The sequence below is a fragment of the Lithobates pipiens genome, unplaced genomic scaffold, assembly GCF_037356315.1.
Source record: "Lithobates pipiens isolate NorthernLeopardFrog02 unplaced genomic scaffold, aLitPip1_a1.2 Scaffold_19, whole genome shotgun sequence".
NCBI lineage: Eukaryota > Metazoa > Chordata > Amphibia > Anura > Ranidae > Lithobates > Lithobates pipiens.
Genome location: NW_027507764.1, coordinates 118,189,192 through 118,210,309, shown reverse-complemented (window position 1 = coordinate 118,210,309; position 21,118 = coordinate 118,189,192).

Genomic DNA, 21,118 nt, shown 5'->3' with positions numbered 1-21,118 from the left:
TAATTTTAGCAATACCAATTATAATTTTAGAATAAGCGTCTGCAACACACACTGCCACCACAGACAGGTCTGCTCAGAGGCCTTACTCTACAACAGTAGTGCTCTCTAAGAGGCAGGTTCATTTATAGCTTGCATTAAGAGCTTTAGAGACAAGGTTAACACTTTTCAATATAATGGTTTATTATGAAAAGGTCAAAGTTGATGCAAATAAACATTTACAGAAAAAAGATGTTTCAATATACAGCCACAAAGAAATATAGTAAGGTAGAATTGGGAAGGAATATAAAATGTCCAAGGGTTTATCAGAGTTTGACCGATGAGCTGGGTAATCAGTTCTTAAACTTGGCAGATGTTCCTGCTAAGATGGTAAAATTAGAATGTATTCTATATCCCTTCCAGATTGTAAACTCTAATGAGCAGGGCCCTCTGATCCCTCCTGTATTGATTTGTATTGTAAGTGTACTGTCTGCCCCCATGTTGTAAAGCACTGTGCAAACTGTTGGCACTATATAAATCCTGTAAAATAATAATAATAATATACTATACAGCCTGCCCTATATACTCTGCAGAAAATTGGGCCTTAGGTGGTACCAGAACACTGTAAGCCCTCACAGTTACTCTTGGTGAGTACAAGAACAGGCCCTGCTGTGAAATACTATATAACAAATTGTAATTACATGCCCCTGTTAACCAGGGGCAGACAAATTGGGCCTTTGGTGGTTATGGTGGTGGTACCAGAACACTGTAAGCCCTCACAGTTAATCTTGTTGGGCACAAGAATTGACCCTGCTGTGAAATACTATATCAAGGATTGTAATAACATGCCCCTGCTAAAAAGGGGCAGAAATATTCAGCCTTGGGTAGTGGCGATGGTGCCACAACACTGTAACTCCTCACATATACTCTTGTTGGGCACAGGAACAGGCCCTGCGTTGAAATATTATATCAAGAATTGTAATTACATGTCCCTGTTCAACAGGGGCAGAAAAATTGGCCATTGGTTCTAGACAATTAATGTGGTTGCTGAGATGGAGGAACTAATTGCTATCTCGCACAACATCTTTTCCAAATTTATCATATGCTGGTCCTGCTGGACACATTTTCAATCTATGACCGAATACTCCCACAAGTACCAACCCCCGGTAACCTGTGTAAAATAGTAGATCCCTCCTTCACATGCCATCTCCACTTGCCTGAGGCCCTTGTGGCCTTAACCATGGGGGACTATGGTGTGGGGGCAGGGAGAGGTGTGAGGAGTAATTGCTTTCTTCTCCTCCAATCCTTTTAACCTACTCCTGCTCCCTTACCCCCCCCCCCTTTTTATTCTCCCCTTTCACTTTGTCCCTTCTCCCTTACTATTTCTGTAGCGCTTCTAATAACCTTGCCTGGGGGCTGTCAGCTAGTCTGGCAGCTCTTTTGATGCAAATATATTATATAATGAAACTCTGCCTATTCACTGACCCCTGTAGCAAACTGCCCTGTCCCTACCACTTGCACTCATTTCAGCCCCTCCCCTAAGGTTCCAAGACTCCAGCTCAATACATGCAATCTCTGGTTATCTGGTTCATGTTTCCTTACTATGATCAGAAACCTTGGATAAGATGCTATCTATTTTTTTAAAGGCATTTTGTGGAAAAGACATTAAATGGAAAATATTCTAGAAACAAAAAACACGGAGGAAAAGTGGGAGTGCCTTAAGAAAGCATTAGGTAATGGCATTAGCCAGTGTATTCCAATGGGCAACAAATAAAAAAGAACAAAGGTTAAAGCTGGGTGGCTACATTTACACTGTCCTTAAATATGTCTAAAACTGTCCTAAAAAATATAAGGCTGAGGGGACACCATCAACATTCCAGTAAGATAAATAATGATGGAGTGCGAGTGCACATGGGTCTGCAAGTGCACGTGGGTCTGCGGGTGCACGTGGGTCTGCGAGTGCATGCGTGTCTGCCAGTGCACGTAATCTGCAAGTACCTGTGTATTGTCTTATTGAGTACCTGTGTAGTGTATTGTTAAGTATTAGTGTCTGGGAGCTAGCTTTTGGTAATTTGGGCAGGGTATAATCCCCAATCCTCATTAAATTGGTAGGTACAATGCCCAACGGGTGTGGAGATGCGACTCAGTGTACATCTTGCGGCAAGTATGCATTCCTTGATTATCTGATCGAGGGGAAATACTGCTGTGCAAAATGTTAGCACATTGTTTGCCTGAAAGCCCAGGTTCTGAATCTAGGGAAGCAAATGTCAGCACTGAGAAGACCCTCCATACTAGAGGAGAGACAGGAATATATCCATCAGGTACCAGCAGGAGCTAGAACAGAGGCGGTGGAGACAGAGAGGTGCAGGCACCAGAAAAGGGTAGGTGGGTGACAGTCAGGAAAGATAGAAGTGCCAGGGAGGCCAATCCAGGGCTGGAGCATCCAAATAAGTACGCTCCATTGAGTGACATTGGTGAAACCAGTCAGGGACCAGCACTGCTGGAGCTGATGGACTCTCTTAGCTGCCAGGGCAAGAACTCCTCAAGGGAGAGTGGGGGGAAGCAAAGGGAAGGGATAGACAGATTCTGGTGGTAGGGGACAAAATTCTTAGATGGACAGAGAGGGCAATCTCTGACAAAGACCTGAAGCGTCAAACTGTATGCTGTCTACCGGATGCTTGGGTTCAGCACATCATGGATCTGGTGGATAGATTACTGAGAGGGGCTGGGGAAGACCTGGCTGTCATGGTGCACGTTGGCACCAATGACAAAGTCAGAGGCATAGTGTCCTAAAGAACGGTTTTAGGGACTTGGGAGCTAAACTGAGGAAAAGGTAGTATTCTAAGGAATACTATCGCTACCTCGAGCCACACCAGGAAGGCAGAGGGAGATTAAGGAAGTAAACAAGTAGCTGAGGAGCTGTTGTAGTAAGGAGGGGTTTGGGATCCTGGAGGACTGGGCCAACTTCTCAGTTGGTCACCAGTACTGTAGAAGGGACAGACTGCACCTAAATAAGGAGGGTGCAGATCTGCTAGGAGTAAAGATGGCCAAAAAGTTAGAGGAGAGGGTCCAGAGGTAGAGATAGTCAGCGTGGAACATATTTCAGCAGGTAGTATTGGGAGCATTAGTGGTAGGTTGACTAAAACACATAAACCCAAGGTAAGTATAGTAACAAGTCCTAGTTGCAATCTTGGAACACCCAATAAGAGGATAGTATGCGACCGGTCTAAACTACGTGGCATGTTCACAAATGCCAGGTGCTTGGCGAACAAGATGGGTGAACTAAAGATACTGTTGTACAAGGAGGATTTGGATTTTGTGGGAATTTCGAGATCTGGTTCAACAGCTCATGGTTGGCTTCAAACCATTCAAGGGCATTCCCTTTATCACAGGGATAGAGAGGGTAAAAAAGGGAAAGGGGTATGTCTATATATCAAGATTCAAGAATAATATACAAGTGAATGTGAAAGATAACATCACTAAGGGAGCGTGGGAGGAGGTGGAGTCCTTATGGGTAGAGCTTCAAAGGGATGAAGCTAAGAGGAAAATAATACTAGGAGTATGCTATAGGCCCCCTAACCTGAGGGAGGAGGTGGAGGTGGACCTCCTATCATGATCTGGATTAGCAGCAAGGATTGGAAGTGTCATCATAATGGGGGATTTTAATTATCCAGACATAGACTGGGCGGAAGAAACCACGCATTCTTCTAAGGCTCACCAGTTCCTAAATGTCTTGCAGGACAATTTCATGGGTCAGATGGTAGATGCACCAACTAGAAACAAATAGTTACCAGATCTACTGATTACCAACAATACAGACCAGACCACAGATGTGGAAATACGGGGCAATTTAGGAAACAGCGATCAATGGTCAATTGGCTTCAGTATAAATCACACATAAAACAAATAGGAAACATAAGGGGAATACAAAGACCCAGAATTTCAAAAGAACCAACTTCCCTAAACTATGAACCTTGCTAGAAGGCATAAATTGGGATAAAATCTTAGGAACAAAGAGGAGAAATGGGTTCCCTTTAAGAGCATATTAAATAAGCCAGTGCATCCCATTGGGTAATAAATTTAAAAGCGCAAAAGTACCGAATGGCTTAAATCCAATGTAAAAATGCATATAAAAGCAAAGGAGAAGGCCTTCAAAAAATACAGGGTTGAGGGATCATCATCAACATTCGGACATTATAAAGAATGCAATAAGAAATGTAAGGGTGCTTTTAGGTCAGCTAAGATAGAACACAAATGACACATAGTGGAGGAGAGCAAAAGAAATTCAAAAGAAATTCTTTAAGTATGTAAACAGTAAAAAAGGGAGGACAGACCATATTGGCACCATAGAGAATGAGGAAGGACATCTGGTTACAAAGGATGGGGAGATGGCAAAAGTATTGAATTTATTCTTCTCCTCAGTCTTTACAAGGGAATCGGGGGGCTTTAGAAACTAAAACTGCAGTGCTTATCCTCATGATACATCACAGGAAGCACCCTCATGGCTAATAGTGGACAGAATTAGACTTGGCAAACATAACATTAATAAATCACTGGGACTGGATGGCTTGCACTTGAGGGTACTTAGGGAACTCAGTCAAGTAATTGCCAGACCATTGTTTCTAATTTTTCTACTGACTGGAATGGTAGCAGCGGATTGGAGAAAAGCCAATGGGAGTCTATGCCCCGGAAGTGGGTGCAAATACCTGTCTTAGACAGGTATCTGCCCCCCCTCCCCCCTGAAAGGTGCCAACTGTGGCACCGGAAGGGTTTTCCGATGAGTGGAAGTTCCACTTTAGGGTGGAACCCCACTTTAACCATAAACTACGTAGAGGGTTCTTTACTGTAAGTGTGGCCAGGATGTGGAATTCCCTTCCACAGGCGGTGGTCTCAGTGGGGGGCATCGATAGTTTCAAAAAACTATTAGATAATCACCTGAACAACCAAAACATACAGGAATATGCAAGGTAATACTGATTTATAATCACACACATAGATTGTACTTGATGGACTTTTTCAACCTCACCTACTATGTAACTATGTAACTATAATAAGAAATGTAAGAGCACCATCAGGGCTGCAAAAATAAACCACAAGAGACACATTGTGGAGGAGAGTAAAAATAATCTAAAAAAAATGTTTTAGATACTGTATATCGATAATAAATAGACAAAAAGTGCAACGCTGGGTAATAAACTAATAATGCAAGTGATTATAAATAAAAAAAATGATTATACAAAGGAGTATTCTAAATAATTAAGTGATCAAAAAAAATATCATAATAGTCCATATGTGTTAATATGATCAATCCATGAGCAACAAATACATGTATCAAATGCAAAAACAGTTCATGGGTGAAATACTCCAACAAAGAAGTGTTCACAAATGAAATCCAAATAACACGTTTCCACCACTAGTGCAGCCCGTCACCTAGGAATAGGCAATGGAGGCTTACCAAAAAGCCAGAAACCACCCTTGTTCAGGGGGGTCACATAAGGCTTAGTAGACTTCGGCAAACACCGTAAAAAATTTTTGTATTTTTAATTTTAACTTTAAGATCCTTTTCACGTGTTTATCAGTTTCTTGAATGTTAAATTCAAACATTTACTAATTGAGCTTTCTAACCAGTAGAAACCCATTGTTTCTACTGGTTATGGCAGCGATCTGTGATTTTTAGCGGGACTGCAACAAATCTGACCCCAAATGACACTTTTTGGGGACCAGTGACATCATTACAGTGATCAGTGCTATAAAAATGTACTGATCAATGTAAAAATTACACTGGCAGGGAAGGGGTTAACAATAGGGGGGCGATCCAGGGGTTAAATGTGTTCCCTGGTTGTGTTCTAACTTTGGGGGGGATGGGCTGCCTGGGACATGACAGAGATCACTGTTCCCTATCACTGGGAACAGTAGATCTCTGTCATGTCATCTGTCAGAATAGGGATCCGCCTTGTCCGCCTTGGTCACCAGGGGACATTCAGTCTGCCCGACTCCTGGGCACACTACCACAGCGTGCAGCGGTGTCTGTGCGAGCCGACGTACAATGATGGCGGTTTACGCAGCAATGCCCACCTGCATCAGTACAACTGCGGCGGGTTGTTCTTAAGCAGTTAAAGAAAGCTTACTGCCTGGAATGGTACCGGCGGATTGGCAAAAAGCTAAGGTGGTATCAATATTAAATAATGGACTGAGGTACATACCTGGAAACTACAGGCCAGACACCCTAACATTAACAGCTTGTAAACTATTGGAGGGGGTGATAAAGGGCCATATCCAATAATTTGCTGATAAGAATAGTATCATTAGCAGGTGCTCATACGTTTGTAAACCATGGTTACACCATACATATGACATATCACAGCGAGCATCAGTATGAGAGCAATAGTTCTAGCAGAAGCTCTCCTAGTTAACTGTAAACTGATAGGCTGTAAATGGGCTGTAAAGGCTTTTAAAGAATCACCTATAGAAATGTTTGAGCACCATCGTTTTTTGCAATATTAAAGTTTTATTGCCAAAAATCTTTACTTGTGTGCAAAAAATGGAAAAAAAACTGCTCTACAGCTGAACTTGTTTAATGCGCACGTTTAGCCAAAATAGTTGTTTTGGGTTCCTTTGGGAATAGATAGAACCCCAATTATTATTTTCACATATTTCCTCTGCTGATGACAAATATTGTCACCAGAACAGGAAGTTGGGGGAAATCACCCTAACAGGTAATTAACATGTATTAAACATGTAGAACCCTGGAGTTTAGGCAGGGATGCTCCTCACAAATGTACTTGCCAGGGGTAGTTACCCTGTTTGATAGTTAGAGATCTATTGATTTCTCCCTGTTTAGCCTTGTTGCACTTTTCTCTTCTACCACTAGGTGGCCGGGTACTTGGTGGTACTATATATGAGAAGGGCAACCCAAGGTCAGATTATGGATATATGGGGTATCTCAGCCAATGGGCAGGGGTTTTCTTGAATCCCTTTGCCTGCTGGGAGAGCCTACAGTTGTGCTCCTAAGTTTACATACTCTGGCAGAATTTATGATTTCTTGCCCATTTTTCAGAGAATATGAATGATAACACAAAAATATTTCTTTCACTCATTATTAGTGTTTGGTTGAAGCCATTTATTATCAATTAACTGTGTTTACTCTTTTTAAATCATAATGACAACAGAAACTACCCAAATGACCCTAATCAGAAGTTTACATACCTTAGAATGTTAGGCCTTGGTGCAGACACAGAAGGTGGCACACACAAGTTAAAATGGCAATTAAAGGTTAATTTCCCACATTTGTGACTTTTTAAATCACAATTAGTGTCTGTGTATTAATAATCAATGAGTTTGTTAGCTCTAACATGGATGCACTAAGCAGGCTAGACACTAAGCAATGAAGAGGTGGAAAAGAACAATCAAAAGACCTGCGTAACAAGGTAATGGAACAATACAAATAGAGAGAGAGAGTGAAAGGCTGCCATAGTGTAACACTGTTTTTATTGTAAATTAGCAATTAAAAATATGATGATTGCACTCACAGACATATGATGTGTATTCACATACACAGCTCAATTCAAGCTTCCTCTCCTGGTCTTTATAGATCGATTGGCTCACAAGGCAGCAGTGTTGTATGGATATATTGGTGTATAAGCTAGGAGTCTCTTTAAAAGAAAATAAAGCTTCTTATTCTTGCTTAGAGAGATTGTGCATATTGACTTTCCCATGTGGTGACTCACAAAGTTTTTTGAAGTCAGCATATGCCATTGTGTAAAAGGTTTTGATTAATTAATTTTTAATATGGTGTGGGTAGAAGGCAAATTTTGGATGGAATGTGGAATGTATAATTCCATTTGAGAATGGTGTAGATATGGGGACTTCCATCTCAGCTCCTCCCTCCAGGTATAGTTCTTCTAAGATGTTAATTGCCTCTTCATCAATATTATTATTCATACTGGAATCATAATTTTCTTATGGTGGGGGTGTATGTTCTTTCTGGATAGCATTTACTAGTGTGACATTTGTACTCTCACCAGTTTTTAGGCTATAATAACGTTTCACCGTGATGTCACGAATGTGTGCTTGTAACAAGGTAATGGAACTTTACAAAGATGGAAAAAGGTATAAAAAGATATCCAAAGCCTTTAATATGCCAGTCAGTACCGTTCAATCACTTAATAAGAAGTGGAAAATATGGGGATCTCTTGATATCAAGCCAAGGTCCAGTAGATCAAGAAAGATTTCAGCCACAACTGCCACAGGAACTGTTCGGGATACAAAGAAAAACCCACAGGTAACCTCTGGAGAAATAAAGGCTAATCTGAAAAAAGATGGGGTGGTTGTTCTTAAGGCGCACAATACGTTAATACTTGAACAAAAAGAAGCTGCATGGTCAAGTTGCCAGAAAGAAACCTTTACTGTACAAGTTCCACAAAAAAGCCTGGTTACAATATGCCCTACAACATCTTGACATGCCTCATTGGCTTTTTGTGGCATCGGCCTGTCTTTTTGAAGAGCAGCCTGTATTTCTCCTGTGGTTACCTGTGGGTTTTTCTTTGTATCCTGGGCAATTCTTCCACCAGTTGTGGCTGCAATCTTTCTTGGTCTACCTGACCTTGGCTTGGTATCCTAAGAGCCCCTCATTTTCCACTTCTTAATAAGTGATTAAACAGTACTGATTAGCATATTCAAGGCTTTGGATATCTTTTTATATCCTTTTCCATCTTTGTAAAATGTATTACCTTGTTATGCAGGCCTTTTGATTGTTCTTTTCTACCTCCTCATGGCTCAGTGTCTAGCCTGCTTAGTGCATCCATCTGAGAGCTAACAAACTCATTGACTATTTATACACAGACACTAATTGTGATTTAAAAAGCCACAAATATGGGAAATTAACCTTTCATTGCCATTTTAACCTGTGTGTGCCACCTTCTGTGTCTGTACCAAGGCCAAATATTCCAGGGTATGTAAACTTCAGATCAAGGTAATTTGGGTAGTTTCTGATTTGATTGATAACAGATGGCTTTAGCAAAACACTAACCATGAGTGAAAGAAATGTTTTTGTGTTATCTATCATATTCTCTGAAAATAGTCAGGTGATCTGTGTTCTGTGCCACCTGGACGGTTGTCTGTGTGGACGTATGTCGTGTTGCCCCGGCTGCTAGGCCAGAGATTGGGCTTATCCCAGAGGCATCTGGCTGCTGGGCTGCCTGAGGGCCAATCCAGAAGCAAGAGAGCAGCGTAAGGTTGGGATTGTGGCTTGCAGTCCAACCAGAAGTGACAGTTCTGCCGGCCGGAGAACCTGTCAGTGGTCGGAGGTAGAGGGAAAAATGTCCCCCCTAAGGGACCATCCGCATTGTTACCAGGGACCACAGTGAGTAACTGAAGCAAGCATAAGAGCAGTATTCTCACTGAACGGGCACGGTGGAAAATCTGTAAACTTCAGCGGTGATCAAGTCAGGGACCCAGCCAGTGGAGGTGATGCTTGCAGGCACTTGAAGAAGTTACCATCATGAAGATTGGAGAAGCTCAAGGGATTCAGTGGCAGTGAATCAACTAGTCGAGTAAGCGACTGGAAGCTTAGTGGGCTTAAGAACTACAAGGAGTAATTGTAGTGAAGGTGAAGGAACTGTTACGCTTTGTGTTAGGAACAGTTAAAGACTGTTGCCAAAGGAGACAACATTCCTGCACATGCAGGTGTGGTGTCCTGCTGGGTGCCTTTTCCTGCATGGCTGTCCTCCTATTGAAGTCTCTGAGTCCGCCAATTGAAATTGCAACTACCCATGGGTGTCCTGACCCTAACCCTCTTTCCCCCACAAAAGTGTGTAAGAGAAATAAACATCTCTTTTGCATTCAAGAAGTATCTGACCCTCAACAACTTTATCCACCTTGCACCCACTATACCTCCCAGCCCACCATATACAGAAGGATGTCAGCTATCTCTGGCCCTGGAGGTTCCCATTAGACTGAAGGAGGCCAGAGATTTTGCTCCAAACATGTTAATATTAAAGCAGGGGAGAGCTAGAACCTCTCTTGGCTTGTATTACTGTATTAAGTCCCCATCAGATATTTCCCCACATGGCTAGATGCTATAATGATCTATGATACCTGCTTGTTACTTCATCAAATCCAAACTACCTCAGATCTTCATATTTTCATTTTGTAAGTCAAATTAAATAAGTAATATTTGCATACATTTTCTATTCAAACCTAAAATGCTCAGAGACCATGTGCTTTTTCAGATCATATAATTATTCTCTTGGAAGGTCTTTGCAAATATTCTATATGCTTAATATGCATAGATACAAAGTCTAACAAGAGAAAACAGTGTGCATTGAACAGATGGCTTCCAAAACACATTTGAAGTGCAAATAAGGTTAAAAAGAATTATCTATTTGGAAAAATATTTACTTCAAGGTAGTTATAATTTATTAGGTTTAAACAAAGGAAGGCATTGTTCAGAGTTAATTGCTACATATAATGTTTACTGAAATTAAAGCGCTTGAATAATTTAGCGAAAACAAAATTTAAGGAAATCTACACTGGTTTAGTATATACCATATTTTTCGCTCCATAAGACACACTCCCCCCTCCAAAAAAATGGGGGGAAATCTCTGTGCGTCTTATGGAGCAAATACTGACCAGGCCTCACCCCCCCCCCCCCCCCATTGCAGGGCCATTCTATCAAGCAGGCACACCTTGACACAGCCCAGTGGCCCCAGATGCACATGGGGCCCCATCAAGGCTGGTTGAATCTAGGGGGAAGCTGCTGGAAGTGCTTTGTTAGCAGCAGTGTGGTACACTATACCATATTTTTCGCTCCATAAGCCACACGCTACCCCCCCCCCCCAAAAAAAATGGGGGAAAATCTCTGGGCATCTTATGGAGCAAATATTGACAAGGCCTCGCCCCCCCATTGCAGGGCCATCCTATCAAGCAGACACACCTTGGCACAGCCCAGTGGCCCCAGGTGCACATGGGGCCCCATCAGGGTCGGTCGGATCTAGGGGGAAGCTGCTGGAAATGCTAAGAAGTGCTTTGTGGTACACACCTGCTCCCTGCAGTCTTTAAGTTGTCCCCGTAGCTGATTGCTGGTGTGGGTAGCATGACCTGCCGCCCAGCTGGGAGACGCAGGAGTTTGTGGCTGGGAGCATGTGCTTTGCCGATCCATTTACTCAATATCTCACTCTTACAATCTATCTATGAGTGAGATATTGAAATAGAAGTGCACAGCACAGTGTGTTGAACAGGCCAGTGACTCTGCTCCTCCTCCTGATGATCCATCCTATCCCTACTGTGCCTGCCCCGTCAGCCCCACCAATACTCCACCCCCTGCTGTGCACACACAGAGCACTGTGAAAGGATTTTCTGTGTGTATGTGCAAGACAGCTGCCATATTGAAGCACACACAAACTACAGCAGGCACATAGTGTTAGATCCTAGCTGGAGAATTGGTGAGTGTCTAAACCCCCCCCCCCCCCCCCATTTATTTTTTTTCCTCCTCTACTCTAATTTTTTTTTTCTTGCATTCCTCCTCTAAGGCCGCATACACACGGGCGGACTGTTCGCCCAACTTAGTCCGCTGAACAGTGTTTCAGCGGACAGTCCGCTCGTGTGTGGGCTTCAGCGGACTGTTTCAGTGGACAGTCTGACGAACAAAGTCTTACGGAATTTCCGTAAGACAGTCTGTTCAAACTTGGTTTTGTCCGTTCAAACTTGGTTTCAGCGGACAGTCCGATCGTGTGTAGGCAAGTTGGACGGACTAAGTATCGCGCATGCTCAGAAAGGGTTTACACGGCCGAAGGTTGCATTGCAGTGTATAGGACGTTGTTTTTCTAGTCCCGTCGTATGTGCTGTACATGTCATCACGCACGTTTTCAGCGGACTGTTCGTTCATCGTGTGTGGTCAAGTCCGTTCATGCTAATTTTGAACGGACTGTTTGTCGGATTGTTTGACGAACTTAGTTGGGCGAACAGTCCGCCCGTGTGTACGCGGCCTTAGGTGCGTCTTATGGAGCGGAAAATACGGTATGTTCCTTCTTAACTTGCTATGGCCAAGACTTTAAAAAAAAATGCTTTTAATATGTGATATTGTATGTAAATATTTTGTATTTTTAATTTTAGCTTTCAGATCCTTTTCACATGTTTATCAGTTTCTTGAATGTTGAAATCAAACATCTACTAATTGAGCTTTTGAGCTCTGTAAACAACAGGCTTTTAATAACACAGCAGAAAAGAGGAGAGAGGAAAATATGACAAAGAGTCTATAACACCACCTGCTGAATAGAGAGGAAAACACATAAAACAAAACATTTTTTTAAATCCTGGCCATAATAAAGTAAAAGAAACTGTCTTTACAAACCTACTACACATTTATTTTTTATGTTTGTTTATAAAGGTTTTTATACATTGAACTTTGGCACAGTGGAGAATCTCAGGCACAATTGTAGCAACACAATGCAATTTATGGAAGGAGACAGATAACAGCACTGAACCACACTAGGATCAAATTGTTATGTCAGGTCACCTCAAGAATGCAGTATAATGTTGTGTACAAAAAGCTTGTTTTCTGCTTCTACTGAGGTCTCTATAAACTAACTAGTCATTCTTTGCACAATACTAACACCCACTGTTACAAATATGTTCACAGTGTCTCATTCTGAAATGACAATAAAGTGTTTCCACAAGCATCCAGAGCTTTTAGGCCAAGCTGCAGTTTTAAAAATAAAAGTCCCCCCCCACACCAATTATTTAAACAAATCCTCTTAAAATATTTCTTCTGACTGGTTATGTGACGTCCTCAGGTTATCCTTCATTTCTCCCTGTGGGTTGCAAATGGGTGGTTGTAAATACTTCAGATAGCTTTAGCTCCTTTTTTGTGGCACTATTTGTGGTACTATATTATGAACTCAGGCTGATGTGGTGACACAACCTCAGGGACACTGTCCATGACAGCCTGGGTCTAGCACCCTACTATTCCCCCCCCCCCCACACACACTTATCTGAGGATGTCAGGCGTCCAGAGCTGTGCCCAGCTGCAGGTTTCTCTTTCCTCTCTTTACAATGGCTCAAGCAGCAGCAGGAGCCACTGGCTCTTGCTGCTGCCAATCAAATGATGTGAGAAGAGACTGGAATTGAGCCACTTTGTGTGTGTCTTTAGACATAGGCAGCGCAGTTCGGGAGAGAGCCTTTGGGTGTGCCCCATAGCGAGCGGCTTGCTATGGGGACACACAGAGAAGAGCAGGTGCCTGTAGTGTCAACGGGAACCCCAGAAAAGGAGGTTCTAGGCTGCTCTGTACAACACGATTGTACAGAGCAGGTAAGTATAACATATTTGCTATTTTAATAAGAAAAAAACTAGTCTTTACAATCACTTTAAAGTAAATAGGTTAACCCCTTAGTGCCTAGGGGTAAACAAATCTTAATGCCGAAGCCCAATTTTGCAACTTTGACATGTGTTAGGAGAACCGCACATGTAATCACAACTACTTTGTGCACCCAGGTGGATTTTACCTTGCTTTTACAGGACAAATTGGGCTTTTATTTGGTGGCATATGGTAATAGACATCATCTGATTTTTTTTTATTATCAAAGTAAAACTGGCTCAAAAAAGTTAAAAGTTAAAGTAATTTTTTAAAAATATATCTGTATATTTCTTGATACTGTCATAGCCTACCATCAAAATAAATTCTCCCGCTCCTGATGATCGCAGTGATACCATATATGTGTATGTTAGTTGTATCTACCCGCGATACAGTCCATAAGATATTAGTGCACATTTTTTTTTCAATACTACCTACAACAAACTGACACTGATACTAACTGATATTGATACTAATTTTAAAAAAATCCAGTCGGAAAAATACTGACCTTTGACCCTGACAATGACCTTGACCTTTGGCCCTGACCTTGACCCAAACACAAACTCTAGCATTGACCTACAGTAGCGCAAACCTTGCTCTAGGTATTTTTTGAATTTATTTTATTTAGTTATTTTTTATTATTATTGTTATTTTTTTATACACACACTTTTTTTCTATCTCTGAAAGGACAGATAAAGATATAATATATCTGTCTCAGTCATTCACAGAGACAGAAAACACAGGGGCTTCACAGTCAAATTAGAGGCTATAACAGCGGTCAGGTGACCAGGAATTGGAAATTCCAGGTCCTGATCATTAGAACGGGGCTCATTGGGCTAGGAGCGTGCCATTTGGTGCCCTGCCAGCACAAAGGAAGGTACGCAAATATGCGACCCCACGGCAAAAAGGCCAGTGCAGTGGGGCTACATATTTGTGTTGGCACCAAGGGGTTGAATGTTGCTGGCCATCATTTAACCCATAAGAGAATTAGTGCCAACAGTGGAGCTGTTGGGGACAGCGCTGGAAAGGAGTGAGCATTTATTTTTCTTTAACTCTATTGGAGTTCTACTTTAACAATCTGACAACTTCTCTGAAACCTGGAGCACTCCGTTATTCAAACTCTGACTAAATACTGGTATTTGTCGTTACCATTTCCCATTAGTCAGTAAGCCTTTTTATTACATTAAGAGTCCAACTGCGAGAAACTCCAGGCAACCCAAAGTCACTATGTGCATAATAGTGTTTTCTGATTCTCAGAGCACTCTAGCAGGCTGCTAAGGTATGTAGTGAAACCACGGAGTGCCCAATTTAACATTGTTTTGACACTTTACAAAGTCATTGTTCAGTTCAGGTATACTTTAAGTCAAGAGCTATTTATGTAGTATATCTATTCATTTCCTTTTGTTGGTTTTTGTTACACAGTATTCAGTTTCAATTAAGGGATTACTTGCTTTTGTGATATTCATTGTTTAGTCCAATTCCAGAGAGGGGTATTATGTCTAATTTACCATAGTAGCAAACTTCTGCTACACCACGCTAAAATGTTTTCCTATTTGCTTTTCATATTTCAATTTACCCTTTGAATTTTGGTATGATATATATATATATATATATATATATATATATATATATATATATATATATATATATATATGTATATATATATATATATATATATATATATATATATATATATATATATATAGATAGATAGATAGATAGATAGATATATATATATACACAGTGGCTTGAAAAAGTATTCATACTCCTTGAAATTCTCCACATTTTGTTATGTTACAACCAAAAACGTAAATGTATTTTATGTGAGAGACCAACACAAAGTGGCATATAATTGTGACGTGGAAGGAAAGTGATAAATGGCTTTCAATAGTTTTTTACAAATAAATAACTGAAAAGTATGGCGTGCATTTGTTTTCAGCCCCCCTGAATCAATACTTTGTAGAACCGCCTTTCACTGCAACTACAGCTGCAATTCTTTTTGGGGAGCTTTGCACATCTAGAAAGGGACATGTTGCCCATTCTTCTTTGCAAAATAGCTCAAGCTCTGTCAGATTGGATGGAGAGCATCTGTGAAGAACAATTTTCAAGTCTTGCCACAGATTCTCAATTGGATTTAGGTCTGGACTTTGGCTGGGCCATTCTAACAGATGAATATGCTTGGATCTAAACCATTCCATTACTCTGGCTGTATGTTTAGGGTCGTTGTCCTACTGGAATGTGAACCTCCGCCTCAGTTTCAAGTCTTCTGCAGACTCTAACAGGTTTTCTTCTAAAATAGTCCTGTATTTGGCTCCATCCATCTTCCCATCAACTCTGACCAGCCTCCCTGTTCCTGCTGAAGAAAATCATCACCACAACATGATTCTGCCACCAACATGTTTCACGGTGGGGATGGTGTGTTCAGAGTGATATGCAGTGTTAGTTTTTGGCCACACATAGCGTTTTGCTTTTAGGCCAAAAGGTTACATTTTGGTCTCATCTGACCAGCGCCCCTTCTTCCACATGTGTTCTGTGTCCTCAACATGGCTTCTCGCAAAAACGCAAACAGGACTTTTTATGGCTTTCTTTCCACAATGGCTTTCTTCTTGCCACATTTCCATAAAGGCTAGATTTGTGGAATGCACGATTAATAGTTGTCCTGTGGACAGATTCTCCCACCTGAGCTGTGGATCTCTGCAGCTCCTCTAGAGTTATCATGGGCCTCTTGGCTGCTTCTCTAATTAATGCTCTCCTTGCCCAGCCTGTCAGTTAAGGTGGATCCATCTCTTGGTAGGTTTGCAGTTGTGCCATACTCTTTCCATTTTCGGATGATGGATTGAACAGTGCTCTGTGAGATGTTCAAAGCTTGCTATTTTTTTTTTTATAACCTAACCCTGCTTTAAACTTATTTATCCCTGACCTGTCTGGTGTGTTCCTTGACCTTCATGATGCTGTTTGTTCACTAAGGTGAGGGCTTCACAGAACAGCTGTATTTATACTGAGATTAAATTACACACAGATGGACTCTATTTACTAATTAGGTGACTTCTGAAGGCAATTAATTCCACTAGATTTTAGTTAGGGGTATCAGAGTAAAGGGGACTGATTATACATGCACACCACACTTTTCAGATTTTTATTTGTAAAAAATTTTGAAAATCATTTATTGTTTTCCTTTCACAATTATGTGGCCCTTTGTGATGGTCTATGACATAAAATCCCCAAAAATAAATTTACGTGACAAATTGTGGAGAATTTCAAGGGGTTATGAATACGTTTTCAAGGCACTGTTATTTGTGACAGTACAAGGTTCTGTGAATGTGGAATTGGTCACAAAAGGACACAGACTTTGCACTTTTTTTGAGTGCAGGACTAAGGAGCATTCATTTTAAGTGGAGAAAACAGCTTTGACAGCTTTCTCCGGGTTTTTGTATTCTTGGATTGAGCTCTGTAGTTTGGAGATTCCATAGTGTCTTGGGCGGGACAGAATCTCCAACCCAGTGTCAGGGTTATGTGGAAGACCAGCAGGGTGTGTGCTCAGGCGCACAAAGCCCTTATAAGGGAGGTTTAGGAATACCTCAGGGCTCCACCCAAGAGAGACAGGAGGTCTGCAGAAAGTCAGCAAGATTGCAAGTGTGTCTGCAAGAAACAGATAATGGCCTGAGGACTATGGCCAGATAGGAGCTGTGGGAGTTAGAGTGAAGCCGCCTGCACTGAAGAATCTATGATCTGGGTTATCAGCATGAAAAGAGGAGAGGTACTATCGTTAAAGCTGCGTGAGAGCTTAACCACTTACAGATTTTCCCTCTTTAATGACCAGGCCATTTTTTGTGATTCGGCACTGCGTCGCTTGCGTAGTTGTGCGATGCTCTACCCAAACAAAATTGATGTCCTATTTTCCCACAAATAGAGCTTTCTTTTGGTGTTATTTGATCACCTCTGTTTTTTTTATTTTTTGCGCTATAAACAAAGAAAGAGTGGCAATTTTGAAAAAAAAAAACAATATTTTTTACTTTTTGCTATAATAAATATCCCAAAAAAAAAAAAAAAAATTCTTCATCAGGTTTGTCCAATATGTATTTGTGTATGTGTATATGTATTTGTGGACTGACAGGGAGTAGAGAGAGATCGCTGTTCCTGATCACTGATCTCTCTACTTCCCTGACAGAATGAGGATCTGTCAGTTTACATTGACAGATCCACCTTGACAGATCCCTGTTCTGGCTCTCTGAGGAGCGATTGCGGGTGGCCAGCCACACGCATTGGTTCCAGCGGAACGTGCACGCCCCCTATAGCCCCTAAAGCAGCAGCCGTACAGCTACTCACACAGGGTAGCCAACTTGGCTGGTCGGTGGCTAGTCAGCAAGTAGTTAAGTGCCAGGCGGGCTGGCATTTTTTATTTGTGAATAATGGTTGCGAAGAAGCTCTGTGTGGGAAACCTTATGTATTATGGACTTTCTGTTTCCACTTTAATAAAAGTGTGCTACCAGGCCCTAAATATATTTCTTGACTGATGTGAACTTACTTAAAAAACGCATCTACCACTGAGCTAATGATCCCTCATGTCACAATATATATATATATATATATATATATATATATATATATATATATATATACACCTCGGCCACATTATTAGATACACCTGTTCAATTGCTTGGTAACACAAAATTCTCATCAGCCAATCACATGGCAGCAACTCAATGCATTTAGGTATCTAGACGTGGTGAAGATGACTTGCTGACTTTCAAACTGAGCATCAGAATAGGGAATAAGGAGATTTAAGTGACTTTGAACGTGGCATGGTTGTTTGTGCCAAACGGGCTGATCTGAGTATTTCAAAAACTGCTGATCTACTGGGATTTTCATGCACAACTATCTCAAGGGTATATAAATGGTCCGAAAAAAGAGAAAATATCCAATGAGCAGCAGTTGGGTAGAGGAAAATGTATTGTTGATGTCAGAGGTCAGAGGAGAATGGGCAGACTGGTTTGAGATGATAGCAAGGCAACAGTAACTCAAATAATTCCTCATTACAACCAAGGTATGCAGAATACCAGCAGATAGGCTACAGCAGCAGAAGACCACACCGGGTGCCACTCCTGTCAGCTAAGAACAAGAAACTGAGGCTACAATTCGCACAGGCTCACCAAAATTGGACAATAGATGACTTGAAAAATGTTGCCTGGTCTGATGAGTCTCGATTTCAGCTGTGACATTCAGATGAAAGGGTCAGCATTTGGTGTAAACAACATGAAAGCATGGATCCATCCAGCCTTGTATCAATGGTTTAGGCTGGCAGTGTAATAGTGTAGGGGATATTTTATTGGCACACTTTGGGCCCCTTAGTACCAATTGAGCATTGTTTAAAAGCAACGGCCTACTTGAGTATCGTTGCTGACCATGTCAATCCCTTTATGACAACAGTGTACCCATCTTCTGATGACTACTTTCAGCAGGATGATGCACCATGTCACAAAGCTCAAATCATCTCAAACTGGTCTCTTGAATATGACAATGTGCGCCAATGGCCTCCACAGTCACCAGATCTCAATCCAATAGAGCACCTTTTGGATGTGGTGGAATGGGTGATTCATATCATGGATGTGCAACCGACAAATCTGCAGCAACTGCGAGATGCTATCATATCAATATGGACCAAAATCTCTGAGAAATTTTTCCAACACCTTGTTGATTCTATGCCACAAAGAATGAGGCAGTTCTGAAGGCAAAAGTTGGTCCAATCTGGTACTAGCAAGGTATATCTAATAAAGTGGCCAGTGAGTGTATATCTATTGCGATAGTGAGAGTCCCTGCCTCTCGAAAAATAGGTTAAATAGAACCCAGGGTTTGCATGGGCAGGGCTGCAGAGCATTTTATTTTGAGAGGCAAGAACTGCTCTGGCAGCATTCTCTGGGTTTTGCTATTTCTGGATGGGGCTCTGTAGTTTGGAGATTCCTAAGAGTCTTGGGTGGGACTGAATCGCCCAACCTGTGTCCGGGTGTTATGGACAGCCAGCAGAGTGTGTGCCCAGATTCACGCAACTCATATAACAATGGGTAATGATGACGATGATGGATTGAACAGTGCTCTGTGGGATGTTCAAAGCTTGAGATTTTTTTTTATAACCTAACCCTGATTTAAACTTTATCCCTGACCTGTCTGGTGTGTTCCTTGGCCTTCATGATGCAGTTTGTTCACTAAGGTTCTCTAACAAACCTCTGAGGGCTTCACATAACAGCTGTATTTATACTGTGATTACATTACACACAGGTGGACTGTATTTACTAATTAGATGACTTGTGAAGGCAATTGGTTCCACTAGATTTTAGTTATGAGTATCAGAGTAAAGGGGGTTGAATACAAATGCACACCACACTTTTCATATATTTATTTGTAAACAAATTTGAAAACCATTTATCACTTTCCTTCCACTTCACAATTATGTTCCACTTTGTGTTGGTCTATCACATAAAATCCCAATAACACGCATTTACGTTTTTGGTTGTAACATGACAAAATGTGAAAAATGTCATGTGGTATGTATACTTTTTCAAGGCACTGTACATTTTATGCTTGGATGTTTACACAGGGAATATACTGTAGCTATATGTCCATATGAAATAGGAAAGGGATATCGTACCATCCATCTCATCCTTCCTTGATGTATTTAGGTATTTCTTCATATTTTAGGATTCCAGTTTAAACAACCACATTACATTTTATGGCATTCCTCTAATAGATAATGCCTTGAAGGATATTTTCTGCCAGTTGATTATTCCCAGATGCTTTCTCTACTAAAAAGTTTTTTGATCTCCTATCTCCGTTACTTAATTTTGTGCCACCAAATGTGATCGGAGAACAGGTGCCTGATACTGAGGGCAGAGGGCTGGGCCTTGCAGTTACTAATGTTGAATAACTACCTTTCTCTCCATACGTCAGTAGGATTGCAAAAGAAACTGAATACAACTTGGAAGAACATCAAATGCAGGTCATCGGTACCTGTGAAGGAACTTAGAAGCCTAAGCTCAAAGGAAACAGGTAAAACTGAAATAAAAGTTGGATTCACCTGAAAGCAAGCTGTATTTTCCTATCTACATAATACCCCATGCATATAAATTGCTTTACCATAGAGCAATGTCTTTTAAAGGAGTTATCGTAAAGTATTAGAGCCCATTTATATGGTTACATTGAAATAATGCGCGTGCGTTAATATGAATTATGTAGAGTGTTGATGTGCATTGCATTAAAGCAACCCATTGAAAATAATGGGCTGTGAACATACTAAAATGTCCCTCGAATCAGATGTGTCACTAACATTTGCAACACAAAGCGCCACAACACACTGGGAGGGATTTACTAAAACTGGAGAGTGCAAAATCTGGTGCAGCCCTGCATAGAAACCAATCAGCTTCCAGGTGTTGTTGTTATAGCTTAACTGAAGCTGATTGGCTACCATGCACAGCTTTACCAGATTCTGAGTTCTTCGGTTTTATTAAATCTCCCCCACTATGTTGTATGTTATGAATGTCACTGCAACATTACAATATATCTAACATGTATTGCCCTGTAAGAGGAAAAATGTTTGATTCCATGCAATGGAGATTTTAGGTACCAGTAGAAAACAAAGTTTATAAAAAAAAAAAGGAAAATAAAGGATAAAAAAAAGGATATAAAAAAAGTAAAGTGACATGTAGTGTGCAGTGTGCACAGACGGCCAAACTGCACACTACATGGCACTTTACTTTTTTATATCCTAAACAGTGAAATATTGCCAGGATACCTTGGAGTGG